Raw genomic sequence first — 19,162 nt, 5'->3', positions numbered from 1 at the left:
TTACTCAACCCTGCCGCATAGTTTGGCCCTCACTTGCCACATAATTCCAATGTCCCTGGTCTCGGTACTGGGATAGTACAGGGTCTTCTAGTCCAGGATTGAGATGCACTGGCAGAGTTGGGTGCAGGTCCCAGGACAGTGGGCGAGTTTGGATTGGGGTGCATAGGCTGAGCTGTGTGGGGAGCAAGGACTGTGGATCAGGTCAGGTTTGCCTCCGCGGCGGCGCCGGAGAGTGTCTGAGCACTGCAACAGCCTTGGCTGCCAGCCGGGTAAGATTTGGGAAGAGCGCTCTGGGTAACCCTCGCCCTGACCTCCGGGAGAGCCGGGCTCCTGGCACGGACCTCGGATGCCGCGGGAGCCACCGTTCCGGGCGGGAGGGCAGCGCAGCCCCCCCCCCCCCCCCCCCCCCCCCGTGCCCTGGCTGCCTGTCCGCTAATGGCACTCTAATTGCCTGTGGATGCGTGCGGACGCGATGCTGTTGCTGCCGCCCGGGAGGCGTGGGCCAGGGAGGGGCGTCCCAGGGAGTGTGCCCGGGCGCCAGTAGCGCCGCTCTCAGTTGCCGGGCAGCTCACGGATGGAGCTGAGCTCCCGCTCTCAGGCGGCGTCGGTGACATGTAATGCCAAACCCTAAGGACGGACCCCCTCCTCACAGTGGCCACGGGCGCGGATTAGTGTTTTTGGAGAAGACTGGTTGTTTTTGCACTTCATTTTGGGCTGGCACCAGGTGACCTGGCTATGAAACAGAACCGAGCTCCGCGGCTGTGGGTCGATTCTGGGTCCCAGTGACCCACCGAGGAGGCTGCGCGCGAACCGGTAAGTGCAAATAGTAGATGGCTCTTGAGTTCGTTTTTTTGTTGTTTTTTGTTGTTTTTATTCCACTGCCACTCTTATCTCCAATGCTGATACGGAGTATTTGTCGATGTGGGTATATGTAGGTGAGGAGAATGTATGTGCTGGGGTAAACGGGGTCATAAGTGAATCATCCCTTTAATAACGGGGGCACGGTTTCCTGGCGGGGTGACCGGGTGGTTCTCGGTACTGGGCATTTAATTCTTTCCAAATAAAAACATGGACATTCGGATTGCCTGGGAAACGATAAGGAACGAGCGGTGTTTTTCCTGCCAGTCCTTTTCTACCAAATACTACCCTTCTGCATTTTCAGGTCCACGGGCTTCTCCGGAGCGAATCACAGTTTCTGAAAGTCCATTCCTCCTCACCCTTTGTGTGCAGCATTCAAGCTGAGCTGAAGGTGGGCACCCATCCTTCACATTTAGTAATCGCCAATTGGTGTTTGGGAACATTCTGCCGGTCAGTTCCACTCCCCGTTGACGCACAGTGTTAGCTTGTGCCGTTCGCCTCTCTTCTCCCAGCGGGTATGTAGTACCACACTGACAGGCTGTGGAGAAAGCTTTAGAGAACGGGGAACGTGGGGTTCGCAAGTCCATGGGGGACAGAGTCAATACAGGTACATTGGTACTCCCAGTCACGGGGAGGGGGAGGTTGGTATAGGGGGTTGTTAGTGAGGCAGACCCGATGTGACAGTATCCTAAATTTGTTCTGCTCCAGTGTGGAGAAACATGAACCGCTTGGACCTGCCCTTTGTAGCACTTTATAAACGATGCAATTTACGAATATAGCATCTTTCATCGGACGGCGTCTTTGCGCTACAGTCGGTAAAATGCACTTTATGAACGTAATCAGCTCACAAAGAGGCTCAACAGAACCCAAACTCCGCTCGTCAACGAGACTACTGGGCACGCTGCAAACTAGGTCACATGACTTCATGCGTAATGAGATGCACGAGGAATTCTCTTCCAAGTCATTTAATTACTGGAATCCATCCGTTAAATCAGCTTCCATCCGCTGGCTGCTCAAAGCCTCCCTCCCGCGCGGCTGCCCCAGAAACTCACGCGGACGGACAGACACGGGGCCCCCGCGTCCCCCAGAGAGGCTCGCGCCAACCTTTTATCATAGTTCGAGAGATCGTCTCCCCCCCGCGCCCCTTGGGGTATCAGGCTGTTTATGCCTCACGTGAAGGGGTTATTATAAATCGCAACATGCGAGCGCTATTTATGGAGCACCCATTGCCACCATATTTCATCCTTCTTTCAGAACTCACAATAACTCAAGGGTGACTCCCATACTAACGACACTCCTTTCAGCAACCACAACATGAAGCTGGCACCGGTATGGTTCAAGCCAGGGACCCGTAGGCGCCACTCCGATCTCAGCAGTAGTCGCATTAACCAAGTGAGCTATACTGCCTGTTACATGTCCACTGTGAAGACCATTGCTATTTCTCTCGAGGGGCAAATCTGGCAATGCGGTGGCAGGATAAAAGAATGTGAGCATGCCCCCCCCCCCCCTCCCCGCGGGGCACGCAGCGCCTAGAAGCCACGGCACCACAGGGAGCGTTCAGAGAGCGCTCTCTCAGGCTCGAATAGTCTGGGCTTTGAGCATTCGCCATAGGGTGGCTGCCTGGGTACGCCTGTGAGGTCCGCATGCGTGGGGTGCTTGTATAGTAGCGTACGCACCTTCTGATGGCTTCAAAGCGCTTCAGTGAACAAGGGAGGAGGTGGCGAAGGGAGAGGTGGGGCGGCTGAAAACCAAGGCACGAGAAGGTGCCGTTTCCTGTATATTGTAGTAAAGCTGAACTGCCTTGCTGCCTTGCTATTTTCTTCTGATGACAAGAATCATCTAGAACGAAATGAGGTTTTTGAGTTACAAGATGTGTATTCTACAATGAAGTGTACAAATGTGGATTCATACAGTGAAACATGAAATTCACCTTTACTTTATCTGTTGGTTTATTGGAGACTGCTCCCCATTCTGGTGTTGAAATATTGCTAGTGAAACAAAGCAGTCCCTGGGCTGCTTCAAGGCACTACATGGAATAGGAGAGCAAGGAGGGGTAAGACAAAAGAGGGCAGGAGAGGAGAGAGGAAATGTAGGTGTGGGAATGGAGTAATTCTGTTCCTTCGGGGGCCATTGGGTTAACTGTATCATTTGTTGCAGTTTACTTTTGATAGAGCTGTGAGTTTTATCCTCAGATTCCGATAATCTTTTCAGTTCAGGGATGACGTGGCTACCCTTAGCACATTTTAGAGAGTATGTCTCTTTCTCAGTGGTAGGGGAAGTGGGTGTCCAGCCAGAAGGTATACAGTGCTATATAAAGACTTTGTATATATCCAAGCTTTGGTGGATGTCGTCTAATTTTATTACAATAAATCCATCTAAAACTGAGCTCTTAATTACCCAGGCTGATAGTATTACTCCAGAGCGTCTACACTGGGCGCTGAGACATGGGTCCCTCATCCACACCGTCTCAGACGGCATAGAAGCTTGCATCCTTTCATGGGGCCCTCTTCCACACCCATTGCATCCCCTCATGGGTTCTTCGTGCGCACTCCTAGTATCCCTTCATAGGTCCTTCCATGGCTTGTTGAATGCCACAAATCCTCAGTTTTCCATCACAGGTCCCCCTTCCACGCCTCCTCAGCATTCCATCATGGGTCCTTCTTCCACACCTTCTCAGATGGCATGGAACCTCGGTATCCCCTCATGGGTCCTTCTTCCACGCCACCTTGGATGCCACGGAACCTCAGCATCCCATCGCAGGTCCTTCCTCCACACCATCTCAGACGGCATGGAACCTCGGCATTCCATCACACGTCCTTCTTCCACACTCGTGGCATCCCCTTATGGGTTCTACTTCCACACCTTCTCAGGCAGCATAGAACCTCAGCATCCCATCAGGGGTCCCTCTTCCACACCCTCTGCATCCCCTCCTGGATTCGTCTTCCACACCTTTTCAGACAACATGGAACCTTGGCACCCCATCATGATTCTTTCTTCCCACTCTTGGCATCCTCTTATAAGTCCTTCTTCCACACATTCTTGAACGCCACTGACCTCAGCAGACCATCGCAGGTCCTTCCTCCTCACCATCACAGATGGCATGGAACCTTAGCGTTCCATCATGGGTCCTTCTTCCACACTCTTGGAATCCCCTTATAAGTCCTTCTTTCACGCCTTCTTAAACGCTACAGATCCTCTGAATCCCATCATGGTCCCTCTTCCAAGCCTTCCAGGTGGCACGGAACCTCAGCATCTTCTCATGGGACGGTCTTCCACACGATCGCAGAAGGCATGGAACATCGAAGTCCCATGATGGGTCCTTCTTCCACACCCTCGGCATCCCCTTATGGGTTCTACTTCCACACCGTCTCAGATGGCGTATAACCGTGGCATCCCCTCATAGGTCCTTCTTGTAAGCCGTCTTGAATGGCACAGATCCCCACACAGAGTGTTGTCTGTGTGTGGGGGTGGAGGTGCGGGAGGGCGCAACCATAACATGGCATACCTAGCATTGACTTTACATATGCACTAGGAATGCAGAGTTGCTTAGTAGCATGCAAGAGATAAGATCTTCAGGAGTTTCCAGTATTCTTGGGAATATATATACGAGATTATTTGTAGAAAGACGAGTTAGTGTTCGAAATGTGCCCAGAATATTTTGAAACTATACTAAAAAAACTATGAAAAATTGCCCAGCATTTCTGGGGAAGATGTGAAATTTCAAATGAAAAGGTAGCTTTTTTCTTGAAAATGCATTCATTAGTTTGTGGGAACGTACCAGAAAAGTGTGTAACAGTTTCCAGGATTATATGTAAATGTGCCCAGGATTATTTAAGAAAGTAATTAATATTTTTTGGAAAAAGAGCTGAGGATTATTTTAAAAAGTGTCCAATATTCTATCAAGTAGCTGTACAGTATTTTCAGTAATGATTCGGTAGTCTTAGAAAAATATGGCATCTTTGATAAATTTTCCAGGGGTCCTGTAATAAATGCACAATATGCATTGAACAATTGTACAGAATTCTTTGTTAGCTCCCTAGTATTCCCACAGAAATAGTGCAATATTCTTGGAAAAATTGCCCAAGAATACCTAAAAAGGGCTAATAACTTATTTAAATTGTAGCAGTCTAATTCGAAAAGTGTATAGCACAAACTGAAAACGTAGTTATTGTTCGGTTTTTAGATATGTGAGATTCTTAAAAAAAGTTGTTCGGGCGTCTGAAAAATTCCACTTGTTTTTTCAAAACAGTGTTGTTGATCCGCTGAAAAGTATTCAGGATTCTTTCAAAATATATGCAGAATTGTGTAAAAAGTGATCAGGATAAAACATTTCTAGTTTCTTGAAAAAACGCACACGGTCTTAAAAAAATTACTTAGGATATTTTGAAGAAAAAAAAATCCCCATTTATTTAAAAATGTGCACAGATTTTTTTCAAACTGTTTTGCTTCTTGAAAGTCATGGGGGACTCTTTGAAAATATGCTGAAGAAGTGTGCTCAAAATATGATTAATGGCAAAAAGGAACAGGTGTGTTTCAAATGTGGGTAGGATTCAATACAAACGTGTCGAAGAATCAGGATTCATTGAAAAGTTGGTAGCTTTGGGAAGGGTTGAAGACTTTTTTTATTGTAATATAATGTGCAGGATTGTAAAAAAACTACAAGTACTTTTTAAAACCAGGAACATTTACCAACACTGTTTGAAAAGTTATTAAGAAAAGAATATACATTTTTAAAAAGTAGTGATGTTCTTTGGAAAGTATTTGTAATGGTGTTTAATGTGTGCGGGTGTCTGAAAAAATGTCCACGTTTTTTGTAATAAATGTGTAACGTGTGTCAAAAAAGAGCAGATGAAAAAGAGAGCAACATTTAAAAAAACTGAGTTTTTAAAAACCTCGTTTTTTCCCATGATTCTCGAAAAATTATGCAGAGTTAATGAAAATCTGTACATAACTCTTTGAAAACGTCCAGCGAAATCTTCGAAAAAGTGATTTGTTTTCCTTAAAAGTTTACTTAATGTCAATCCCTTGTGATGACACCATTTTTAAATGTTTGGTGACAAATCTTTGAAAGAGTGCTTTGAATGCTTCTTCAAAAAAGTGAAACTTCTTTGCAAATAAAGCAGAATGTTTTAAATTATTATTTTTAAAACTCTCAAAACATTATTTGAGAAAGAGCCATGGAATCAATCCTGCAGAATTTGTCAATACAGAATATACATACAGAAGTTTTTTAGGAAATCTAAAAGTGTGCAGAATTACTTTAAAAAGATTAGTATATTCTTCAAATTGTGTGCAGAATTCTAAAAAGTAAGATAAGGACAGCAATGAGAAACTGCTTGTTCAGAATAAGCAGTGATTTTTCAGACTGTGTTGACATGGAGTCTCGTGTGTTTGTGCCCCTCCAACCCCACCTCCGCGTGTGTTCTAAGTGTTTTCCCATTGTAGAGTGTATGCAATATTCTTCCCAGAATTATCTTTCATTTCCATGGCAGAATAGTGTTTCTTAGGAACTCAAAAGATTCTCTAACATCACTCATGTGTGTTCTCAGGCCCATATCCCCCTTACTTCTAGAAAGGTTCCTTGATTGGCTGGCACCTCTCACACTAGTGTTCTCCACATCCCTGCACTCCATGATATCAGTTATTTATAGAGTGCGCAGTCACAGCGGCTTGGTGCTGAATAACCAAAGCCTTCATTACGATGGCAGTCAGACGAGTGTCCGACCGTCATCGCCACGGGCAGGTGTCCGTCCGACGAAGTCTGAGGTCCCACTGCCCGATTATGATCGGACTGCCATGCAGGCAGTCAGAAAGTGCATTTTCCTACTAAGGCTTGTGTTGCAGCCCAGGAAAAGGTGTGGAAGAGGGACCCATGAGGGGATGCCAGGGTTCCATGCCGTTTGAGAAGGTGGGGATAAAGGACCGAAAATGGGATGTCGCGGTTCCATGCCATCGTAGAAGGTGTGAAAGAAGGACTCATTAAGGGATGCAGAAGGTGTTTAAGAAGACCCATAATGGGACGCAGAGGTTCCTTGTCATCTGAGAAGGTGCGGAAGCAGAACCCACAAGGGGATGCAGAGAGTGTGGAAGAAGGACCCGTGATGGGATGCAGAGGTTCCATGCCATCTGAGAAGGGGTGGAGGATGAACCCATGATGGGATGCAGAAGTTCAATGCCATCTGAGAAGGTGTGGAAGAATGACCCATGATGGGAGTGGTGTGAGAGGGTGTCCATAGGCATGCTCTGGCCCAGTGAGTAAGTTGGATGTGGAATGAGTGCATGGCTTTCCATGCAGATGTGACCGGGATGCTGTCAATCTGCTGTCTAAACCTATGTGGAGTGGTGTATATATCATATCGTTTTTGCGCAATTAATCGCAACAGGGACGCAGTTCTTCTGACTCTCGTGTAGCTCAAAATCAGCAGTGGAAGTGTGCAACAAAGTGAAACCTTTGTACATGTCATATGGAACAAACGCTGCACTATAAGACCAGCACTTGAGCCCCTGATTTAGAGTGGTGTCATACTGCAAAATCGACCTATTTCTAGAATAGCTGCAACATTCGCTGAAGGCATTTCCTTCATCATACGATACATAGGGGACAGGAAGTCTCACTTGTGGACTCTCTCACCGATATTTTAACGCATGGGCAAAGTGGGCAATCACCCAGGGCCCCATCCTCCAAGAGGCCCTTGGGATATGAGCTTTCTCTCTGTTAGACCTCTGTCTATTCTACTTCTCCCTCTCAACATCTCCCCTTTCATCTACCTCCAACCCAATGTGTTCATAAGGATTTTTAAAGCTTATTTCAACTGTTTTTCGAGATCCTGTTAAAGTTTAACATATAATTCAGTATTGCTTGGCATCATACCAATTTGATTTTGCAAATGGGTAGTGCAATTCAAATTTGTGCTGTACAGGGGCTGCCAAAATGTCTTGCCAGGAGACCCCAAAATTAGTCATGCACAGAGCTTCCCACATCTTTAAAATGACAGTGGACTCTCCTTCTGATTTGCATTTTGTACAGAAATCAAAAGGGTCATTTTTTACTGCCCTAAATCAGACCCTTAGTGGGGATCTGCTGTGAATGTAATGTTTGGAATAGGAAAGCGCAGGAAGCCACTGGCCCCAGCTAGTCTCTGTGGAGGCCGGCCAACGCTGATTAAAGCTGAGCATGCATATCACCGCTTCCACCACAGGTCCTCTCAGCACCTCCAGCTTCCTCTACTGCCATTCCAGGCCCTCTCAGCACCTCCAGGTTCCTCTACTCTACTGCCATTCCAGGCCCTCTCAGCACCTCCAGGTTCCTCTACTCTACTGCCATTCCAGGCCCTCTCAGCACCTCCAGGTTCCTCTACTCTACTGCCATTCCAGGCCCTCTCAGCACCTCCAGGTTCCTCTACTCTACTGCCATTCCAGGCCCTCTCAGCACCTCCAGGTTCCTCTACTCTACTGCCATTCCAGGCCCTCTCAGCACCTCCAGGTTCCTCTACTCTACTGCCATTCCAGGCCCTCTCAGCGCCTCCAGCTTCCTCCCTTGCCATCCCAGGCCCTCTCAACACCTTGAGCATAACCTGACACTAAATGCAAAGCAACCTCTTTGCAGTGGTGATGGCAGAAGATCAAACTTCCCCTTCAGATGAGGAAGATCACTGCTGCAAACAGAACCCTGAAGAGCTGGTCCTAGCTCGGGGAGTGCATGGGGGGAAGGAAATGCTAGTAATGCCCTGGGAAAGTGCATGTGGGGCAGGGATGTTAGTAGCCAATGTTTTTGGCTCAGTCATGTAATGTATAGGCCCGGGTGGAGAAATCCACTCTGCCCACGGAGTGTATGGAGATTTGCCTACTTCGCGTTCCACGGAGAACGCGGAGAAGCCAAATCTCCTCACAGTTTGCAGCGGAGCAGAGTTGGCCAGACCCCTCCCCCATCCCCCCTATTAACAATGATTTCTACATTAATCAAAAATAAATAAAAAAACACTCACCTGTACTGTGACGTCCCAGGGCTGCCCTCTTCCTCGCGGTCTGGGTAATCCTTGAGAAAACTGGGCATGTTTGCGCGCCCGCGCATGTACATTTCTAAAGGCTTACCCAGACGGCGAGGAAGAGGAGGAGCACAGCCAGGGGACGACGTGGAACAGGTAAGTGGTTTTTAATGTAGTTTTTATTAATGTAGAAGCAAATGTTAATAGGGAGGGTGGAGGCGGGTGGTGAAGCGGTGTTTGTTCGCAACTCCGTGGACCTCCGCGGACCGCCGCGGACCTCCGCGTAGCGTAGCCCCACCACGCACACTACGCCCAGGGTTAGTAATGTACCCTCTGCAGCAATCTGGATTAGACCCATGGTCACATGTTCAAATCCAGTGATCTACTCACCTATTCATGTCTACAAGGTTGATAGAAGGAGCACCATTGAACTAGGTAACAAACATTTGATATTGGTAGGGTTGTAAGAATGCTTTAGAAATGCATATCTTATGCTATGTTTGCTATCGATGTGGGCTCTGTAAATGCTCTTGCACTTTTGCATAGAAAACCTGCTACTATTTGCCCTTGTGTTTAGAAGAGTTGCCACTGTCCTATAGGCAGTGCCACTGGAATTATGTGGTAGGTTAGACCAAATTTGCACCAGGTGAGGACCAAATTATGCATCAATAAAAGGCAAATTATGTAATGTAATGCGGCACATTTTGTGATAGTATTATTTCATAAGTTTGTCGTTTTTTGCATTTGCATGTTAACAATGCCTGGGCAAAGGTTTCACCTCTATAGTACCAGATTAACATCCAAGTACAGTAAAAAAACAACTGAAAGGTGACCAGTCATCTTTTTTGTGGGGACTCCCCCTGTGCGTCAACATGTGTCACTGTGATTTTAGTAATTTTCATCCGTTTGAGATGAAAACATTTATTTTGCTAAATTCTGCAGATTATGCAGCCGATGATAGATTATGTGGCAAACGCTACAAATCTATAATAATGCAGAAAAGGCAGCAGAGTTGCATATTTCCAGTGGCCCCGCCTATAGGGAGGCCATGACACGGTCACTGTGAAAGGGCCCTCACTCCTGCAGTCAAGTAATGGAATTGTCTTTGTACTGTGTTCTCTAAGGTGTTGTCCCAAAGAGTGGTGTTGAGGCTGTCCTTTAAAAAAATCTCTGGCTGTGTAGTGAAGTGTGGTTACCATCTCTGGAAAGATTCTTCAATTCTGTAGAGAAGCACTGTTATTCTGTGTCCCTCTAAAAATGTCCTGCGGTTAAGTACAAAGGTACCAGTACTGTCCTTTAAGAGTCCTGCAGAGCTGTTAGGAGTGCTTATGGATGTATAGGGACTAATGCACACTCATGAGAATAGATTCCATCTATTCTGACAAAGGGAGGTTTCAGGTCAAGCCTACTACGCCTGCACCAGCTGTGTAGTTTCAGAAGACCTATTGTCAGCATATCATTTTGCAGTGAACGTAAAGACCAAACATTGCTTACCATAGGTTGGTTTTACTGTCACTCTAATTTGCTTGTTTCTTATTCAGTGTTCAGTTGTTTACTTGTGTGCTTCCACTGCTCACTTTTAGGGGGAAAAATATTTTTGCTTAAGCACTCTCAGCATTTATTTTCCAGCTGTCTCCCTCGTGTGTGTCTCCCTCATCCTGCTCCCCGTTGCTCACAGTCGTGTACTCTTCCCTTTGACCCTATGTTGTTCTCTCCCTATTGTGCATCTCCCCCCGCCCTCCTTGTTGCCTTTATCCCTCATGTGCCTCATTTCCCTTCCTACCCCAACCCGCTCCTCCGTTGTTCCCCCTGTACCCACAGATCAGAGTGTGCGAGATCTGTGGGGAAATATGTGCCTATTCTTTTTAGTTTAACAAAAACAAGCCCCTTCTTTTTGTTAAAAGACAACTGTCCCGTGATAGTTCATTCTGGCAGTTGAGTTGCCTCCGCTGAAGCTGGAAGAATGGGGTCCCCTGTAATGGGAAGGCTAGGGAGGGACAGACAGCTACACAGGAAACAAGCCTCCTCTCCAGGGTGCCTGCTGCCTGACTGATATGTAAATTTATGTAATTTGTTAATCTGCAAATGTGAACTAATTGTTGGAGTCGCTTAAAGCTTCCTGATGACAAAGATGTATTCTTTTTCAGGTCTCGCCTGTCAATGCGCTTGCGCATTGAGCTTGCGAGAGATATTGGGGCTTAACGAGAGCTTAACCATAGGGCAATTTCATGCTGTGCCTGTGAAAAGCAAGGCTCAATGCGCAAGCGCATTGACCTAAAAAGCGCGTGCACATGAAAGCCAGCCATCTGTGCCTCACTTCTCCTCCCACCTAATTGCTTGCACTTTCACAGCCGCCAGGCCGTGAGCTACATCAAAGGGTTCCGCTGCCCCGCCCCCTGCTTCATTGCCACCAGCTTTACTTGTTTTTACTTGATCCTAAGGCCAGCCCAAAGCCGAGCCATGCAATAAAAAAACATGTACTCCCACATCCGTGAACATCACAGCAGGTACTAATGCGCGAACATTTCGTCGAAGCGGCTCGTGGCAATTCGTGCGCGCACGAAAAATATAACTGGTGGCAGTCCAAGCACCTACTGAAAATGACGGATGTCAATGTGTACACATTGATTAAAAGTAACACATGTCAATTCGTGTAAGGTTAGTTAAAGCACCGGGTGTCAGATAATGTCAATAGATTGCTGGCGATTTCTGTCATTCAGGCACATTGCTTTAATGTAATCGGAGCCGACCGATGCATATTCAATGAATGCAACACGTGTGACTTCGTTTACATAGACCGCGGGCGACTGCTGTCGATTCATGCACATTCAAGGAAAGCAATTGGTGTCGTACAATTCATGCAATCACAACGAAAACAACTGCTGCCAATTCATGCGGATTCAAGCAAAGCAAACGATGTTACTTCCTTCACAATCGCATACAAAGGATGTGAGTTCTATCAGTTTCTGCACGTGCAATTAATGTGACTGCTGTAAATTCACGCGAAAGTACTGGATGTAACTCGGGTCAAGCGATGCAACGAAAGCCCCCGGCGTCAATTAATTACAAGTTGCTGACAGTCACCGCTGTCAATTCATACACTGGCAATGAAATGGCGGCACGTGGGGTGAAAGTGGTTGACTAAGAGTTGTGTAGTTTCTTGCGTTGTGTAAGAACAATGTACCTTGCTGGTTGCTCGGATGCATGTTTTTTACAACACACACATACACAGCGAGACTAATATATCAGTTCGTGTAAATACCTCCTACACAAGCAGGTGCATGCACATACAGTGCCGCTCGAGGGCTATCCCCAGTAATGCCACCCTTCGGACTCAACATCCCTCCCTTGTTAAAGCACAAGCGAACACTTCTTTGCATTTTTGGATTAGAGGTCATACATCTCTGGCTATATTTATCATGAAAATACAAACAGCACTTGAAAAGAAAACGTTCACAAGTACATATAAAAAAACTACACGCAGAAACCCATACACAATTTTCATGTCTTTATTTACATATTGTCTGATGCCTCACCTTAACATAGACGTTAACACATTGACCTTCCTAACCAATGTCCAGCGCAAGCAAACCAAGGATACAAACTCCCCCTCCCATCTTTCGACGCCCCTTTCTGCAGTCGATAGTCAAGTGATAAATTACAAACGTTAAATCTCGTACCATTATAAATTACAACAAATATTATGTCAGTATTAATTATTTAGAAAAATTATACGCCATTGGGAATTGTCAGATCAATACCTGTAAGAAAGGGAAAAACAAAACATGTACCTTTTCTAATGCTATAGGTGTCACATTTGCTACTTTTATAACTATTGCCATTTCAAAGAACAAAATGAATACTTTTATTATTGGAAAAACATAAACATAACTCAAAAAATAATTACATTTCCACAACACCAATAGCTCAAACCTTTCTAATGCGAGACCTATTGCATTTCTAATGCTTGTTTTAGAGGTAGGAGAAGGGTGTTAGCAGCTGAGCTGTGGGGTGCATGCTATTAATGAACAGTTTTAAACATTTTTGCACTAGGTACTATGTGTTTAATACCAAAATCTATATTTTGGAAGCATTTTTTTAAATCTTAAACCTAAATCTTTTTACACATTTTGTGGCAGCCTATCTTATACGGTGTGTAATAGTGCCTTTCCCATTGATTAGCTTCACTTTCATTTATTTTTAAAGTATTTTTAATTTAAGATGTGAGTTATTTTATATGCAGTTGCCTAAAGGCCAAATTGATAGAGAATGTTTTGATCTTCTTAGCCACGCCTTTGACCCTTCCCCCACCCCATTGTTTTCTGGATCACAGTTCCCCCAAAAATGTAATGCATTTCGATTGGTGCTTGTACTTGCCCAAAGCAGTCCTATTTTTATTAATGTATTTATTTAGTTATGCAGGGTTACACAGCAAATTCCTGCCTGCACTTCCACTTTCACTTTGCAAATGAGGATTTCATGCTATTTCCTTTTCATATTTTTTTTTCATTTACTGATCCTTCTTGGATTGGTAAATTAAAAAGGTCGCCACGTCACCCACAGGAGTCATGCATGACTCATTGCACCCACCGCGTCAATATGCTTCCCCCGTGTTTATTTTTTTTGATGCTGTACAGCATGAACAAAAGAAAGGCGCTGGCGGAGCTCTATCAATGCTTGTTTCTTAAACAAGTGAAGCTGGCCAGGGTGAGTGCAGATGCACTGCTTGCTTCCCCAGCCCCTCTACTCCCCATTTGTCTTCTCTGTGGCTCTTGGTCTCGTTGGAGGACACGCACCTATGCAAACAAAAGTCTGCTGAGGATAGAAATGGAGCTCTCATCATCAGGCCAGAGAGGCTCTCCTGACCATGTCATGCTCCGTGTGGTGTCATACTAGTGCTTAATTTGTCTAAATAAATAAGTGCCAGGGCCCTCACCAGGAGGCCACTGCAGCTTGCACCACACATTGCCCCTGCCATGCTGCCAATTATAGTAACAACACAACTACTAACGATCACACAATGACAAGTGTGATAATTCAGAAAATTTCAAGGCCCCAAGCTATAAGAATGGCTTGGGCAGCAGATAGTACTCATTTTTAATGTATATTGAATTAATAATTAACTGTTGTTGCAGTCATCTCTAAATTAGCCAGACAGCGCTACTTTGTGGCAGACTGTCACAAGAACAGGTGTTGACAATTTAGTGCTGGTGCCGTGCACCTCAAACCACCGGCTCATACTAAGCCCTGAGTCATACATGAACCGCAGCCTCCCTGCCTGTCGGAGACACTGCTGAGCAATCTCTGCCCTGGTCCTCTGAGCCCTCCTGGCACTTTCATAGAGACAGGGGCGTCCTTAGGCATGTGCAAGCTGTGCACCTGCACAGGGCCACCAAACCCCAGGGGCCACCACGCCAATATATATCCTTAATATAATAATCCTCTGAGGATGGATACATATTTGCATGGCGGCCCCTGGCAGGGATTTGGCGGCCTCCGGCTATGTTTCACTTCCAAACACCCTGACCCCCCCGCCACCCCCCCCCTTTCACTGGCCTCCACACCTGCGTTCCTCCTGGGGCCCCTACCTACGCTCCCTGCCTAGAGCCGCCCCTGATGGAGATCCATAGAAGGAGGGTCAGGTCGGCAATGAATCTTCCGTTGGGGACCTAGGGTTTATTCCAGTGTCTGTGAACTGGATGTCAAAGGTCAACATCTTGATGACTGGTGAATGCCGTTCAGATATTTGCACACTTGCTTACAGCAGTGTATTTGTTATCAACCACTTGAACTTACTTTGGCCTGACAAGTGCCCTGGGCTACAGAACCCACACAGGATGCATGAATGTAATGAGGGGATAGCAGGAGTTGATCTGTAGACAAGTGGATTCTTACACGGTTTGCATGGATCTGCTCCTAGAGACCACACGCAGCTGTCCCAATACTCTCCAGGCCAGCAGAGGGAGCCAAAGTGTTCTTCAAGCCTCAGTGGGGGCAACTGGAGGCACAACCAGGGCCAGACTGGCCGTAGCGGACACTGGGCGTTTCCCCAGTATGGTGCCAGGGTGGGGACCGGTTTTAGACCCCCCTAGGGTTGTTTTTGTTAACGGGGCTGGTTTTGCAGCATATCTGCAATATCGCCCCCCGAAACAAAAGTATCACAAAGCTTTCCACTACCACCCCCTGTCTCCTCCCCCCATCCCCCCCCCGCACCCCCCCCTCCCCACAGGCCAGCCGAGATCTTTGCCAGGGCTAGTTTTGGTTCGCAGTCTGACCCTGGGCACAACATGCAAGTCTGGGTGTGAAAGGGGCTCACCACAACAGATGCTGTAGCTGCTCTACCTGAGCTCCACGCACTGGTGTTACATACGATGACAGGTCCAGCCCTCCTCCGATCAACTCCTTTAGACCCCCTCAAGGCAAAGTCCTTCTGCAGAGGGTCTCTCTTGTCCATCTTAGCAGCAGAAAGGGTGGGCTCCAGTCATGAGGCAGGCGCAACACTTTTTCCACCAAGACCATGGACTTCTAGTTCTCTTTCCAACCTGGCAAGGGAGCTGGCCATGAAGGACACCAGCCCTGGTACTCAGACATGTTCTGCTGTGTGGAGCCTGGACACCAGTCAGTAGGAAGTCTCTTGAGCACTGACTTTGGGTGTCTGCCTAGTATTTATCCATGGCTGTCAAATGCAGAGGTGAATCCCAGAGCCCCTGTCTCTTTTGGGTGTTGTCTAGTTACAGGGAAGTGGACGCTTTTCACAATGGCTGCCCAGCCACGTTTTTTTTGATTTGCAGATGTGTATACCTCTTGGGGAAGAGTGAAGTAGGAAAGAGGCACAGGCTGTCCCTGCATTTAAAAAAAGAAGCATTTACCACCCCATCCTTCATCCACAGTAGCCTGGCTCATGTCAAAGAGGTGTATGAATGTTTCAGGCCCATCCACCAAAGCACATCTCTTCCTGGCATGCTTACGCGCTGTCTCTACCTTGTCAGCTATCCAAATTCTCGAGTTCCAAAATGGATTCCTGGCGCCATGCAGTACAGCACAACACATACATTCTGTACTCACTCAACCTCTACGTGCAGTGCCAGCATGCTTCCTCCATCCATGCCCCATGCTCATGGAGTGAAGGACATGGTGGGTTGGAATTGGCAGGGGAGGATTCTGGTAGGCAACTGTCCATCTGAAGCCAAAGCATGAAAAGGCCTGCTCCTTACACTGTAATCATTTGTAGGGGTGTGTGAGGAATTCTGCTCCACCAGCAGAGTTCGCAGAGTTCTACCCACTCCAAGCTCTGCGAGGAGTTCAGCGAAATTCCGCAAAGTGACGAGGAGAGGAGTTATTTATTTTTCTTGCGCAGCTTGCCAACGTTAAGTTGGCAAGCGAGAAAAATCGTGTGCCAGACCTCCCCCTGGCAAGATTTCTCCTTGCGGGCAGTCGCTGTAGGTCGCGAGCGCTTGTGTTGAGAATTCTGCCACTCGCGTTGAGGAAGTTGCCGCTCAAGTAGAATATCTACTCAAGTGGAAAAACGAAGCAGCACCCTCTGGTGCGATGCATAGTGCTGTTTGGGCACAAACTCCAGGCGCTAAAAATCAGTGTGAGCAGAGTGACATACCACAGTCCACTGCTCGTGGAACTCAGCGTAGCTGAGTTTTTTCGGCACTTCGCGGACCTGCAGAATTCTGCGAACTCCGCTCAGGCCTAATTATTTGCTGCCACTGCTGTTCACTATTTTTTTACTGATAATGCCAGAGGAGATGATAAAAGAGAAGTGCCCTTGGTAGGTTCTTCCAGACCACAAGTCCTCATTCTGGGCCTCTAGTCATTTCAGGGTTCCTCAGTGAACATGTGTGATTGAAGGTTTTTGATATTTAGTGCCAAAATGCAGAGGTGCACATGCTCTCTACATCTGCACACTTTGTTACAAGGTCCACAGTTACTGAAGGATTGGCTGCAGTTCTGCTCAGCTGTGCTAACACAACCCAGTGAGAGTGCCTCTATTGCTGGTCCTGAGAATTGAGAATAGTGTTGTCCCACAAGTGTGCAAGCGGTGCTGCAGAGAGGAAACAGCATGCACGTGTGAACGTGCCTTCCTCTAGCAGAGAAGGCCTCCTGCGGAACCTGTTTCTCTCAAGCACTTTACCTTGCCAGTGGCATGGAAATGAGCATGTTTTGTCTTTGAGAAAGGTAGCAGACATTCTTGCGGTCTGCACGAATGTGCATCGTCACTCCTTGTGAAGGAGGGTAATTGCCCAACGGTCTGAAGGATAGGACTTGGTAGCCAGCACCATCACAGCGTATTTTAATCCAATGGAAAGCAGCCTGAGACTGTGCCCTACACCCCAATAGGAAGGAGGTACTTATGGTTCATGGAGCCCCTCACATGGTGTGACTCAGACGCTTGGAGTCCATGGAATCTTGCACCTCACATGGTGTAACTCAGACAGAAGGTACAGATGTCAGTCGCCCCACAAAAGAAACTGCTGGTCCCAAAGGTGTGTTGCCTCACAGGTGTATTTAAAACACAAGTGAATCATGGCCCATGGAGTCTAACCCCTCACATGCTGTAACTGAGACCAGAAGAACTGCTGCTCTGTTCAGTCTGTCCCTCACGGTAGAAACTTGTGTTCCACGGAGTCGTTCCCTCTCCCAGAGTTATTGAGACTGAAGGGACTTCTCTTCCATGACACATGTCTACATCACATGCTGCAGATTTGCTTTTCCTAGTGTGCCCCTCTCATGTGGGTTGTTTAGGTGTCAGCAGTGCGGCACCTTTGATATTTCATCTCTGCCGCTGTAAAGTATGGGGAGGACAAAGGATTGCACCACAGCTCTTGTTTGATGAGTACAGGGCAGTCACAGGGCTAGAATCAACCAGCTATCACATTCAAGTGTCAGCATAACTAAAAATGTGTTCTGAGGCCCGAGTTAACTACAGCAAAACTGGCACTGATATCCTTCACAGAACCATAGACTGCACTGTTGGGTTCTGTGCACTGGCTGTTTTCAAGGGCACGACTATAGTGCTCCCACAGCCTGGGATCTAGTCATTTATCCTTCTATCTCTTTCTCTTTCTGAAGGCTGGGTGTTACTCAATGGTGATGTTTAGCTGTGGTTGACCTAAGTTTCTCTGAGAAGAAAAGAGAACTCAAAACAATTACTAGATCTGATCAAATACACTTGAGACTATAAATGGTAATGACAGGGCACACCTCATGCTAACAAGAAAGGTGCAACACGGATGCAATCAGTGTGTCCTGGTATGCATTCTGCAGAAACTAACTGAAAACACTGAGGAGCTTCTAAGAGAAAACAATATTGAAGGCAACGGATTGCCAGAGTCTGGAGGGAACCAGTAATCCAATAAGGAGGAATACTATTATGCAGACTGCGCTAAGAGGCAGCTCTGTTAATGTATATGTCCAAGTGCAGATGGCATGCTATCTAAAAAGGAGAATTATCAACATCAGTTTTTGATTAATAGTTTTAGGACTATGTTTTTCATGTTTACTGTGGTTATTGTTAATTGGCTCTTGCACAGTGCACACTCTGCCATTAGTAAAGCATCATGGCATCTTTTCATCGCGTACCAGCATCTGATTTAGTTTTATGGAGATCTGTGATAAGTGGAGCAGAAATGTCTGGATTAAAGGGTTGTGGGTTTTTGGTGGGTGAAACTCGAGGGTTGTACCAAATTGCTTATATGCCCGGCCACTGGAAATATGTGATTGTGCAGCCATGTTAATTTTCGCATAGTTAGATTTGCGGCATTTGCCACATAATCCATCATCTGCTGCATAATCTGCATATTTTAACAAAATAAATTGTTTCTAGCTCAAACAGTTCAAAAGTTACTAAAACGGCAGCAACACATGTTGTTGAGTTGTGGAAGGCCTTTTTCAAAACTAGACTGATCACCTTTCAGATACTTATTGCTATATTTAAGTATTAAACTGGTATAGATGAAGTACAACCAATGCCCAGACAGTGTTACTGAGTTTAAAAAAGACGAAATAATGAAGTAATACTATTACAAAATGTTCTGCATTATGCACATTAATATTCCTTTTCTTCCCACATAATTTACTCAACCCTGCCGCATAATATGGTCCTCTCCTGCCGCATATTTCCAGTGGCACTGCTTACATGATTTCTCATTCAGTGCAAGTGTCCACTGATCAGCAAATGTATATGTTTGATAACTACCTTTACAGTAATATGTTGTTGAAAGCCTTAACATCTAGTTAATTGCATATTCGGGCTGTGTTGGGTGTATGTTCCGAGTGGTCCCTTTATGTAAATCGTGAATCTTGGCCGCTGG

The 19,162-nt window shown here is 46.4% G+C and overlaps 1 protein-coding gene across 2 annotated transcripts in view; it reads left to right on the top strand.

Moving 5' to 3' along the window:
- The first annotated feature begins 553 nt into the window (after positions 1–553).
- The window catches only part of ADCY4 (adenylate cyclase 4), a 261,919-nt gene continuing 243,310 nt past the window's right edge, over positions 554–19,162 (top strand). Inside the window, exon 1 of one of the 2 annotated variants that reach the window (XM_086923621.1) lies at positions 554–813. The gene's annotated coding sequence lies outside the window, so the exon portion shown is untranslated. The remainder of the gene's footprint in view (positions 814–19,162) is intronic. The other variant, XM_086923620.1, reaches the window with a different exon arrangement.

This window comes from Lissotriton vulgaris, chromosome 5 (assembly GCF_964263255.1).
Source record: "Lissotriton vulgaris chromosome 5, aLisVul1.2, whole genome shotgun sequence".
NCBI lineage: Eukaryota > Metazoa > Chordata > Amphibia > Caudata > Salamandridae > Lissotriton > Lissotriton vulgaris.
Note: the sequence above shows the minus strand (reverse complement) of the source record. Positions and strands in the feature narration are given on the sequence as shown.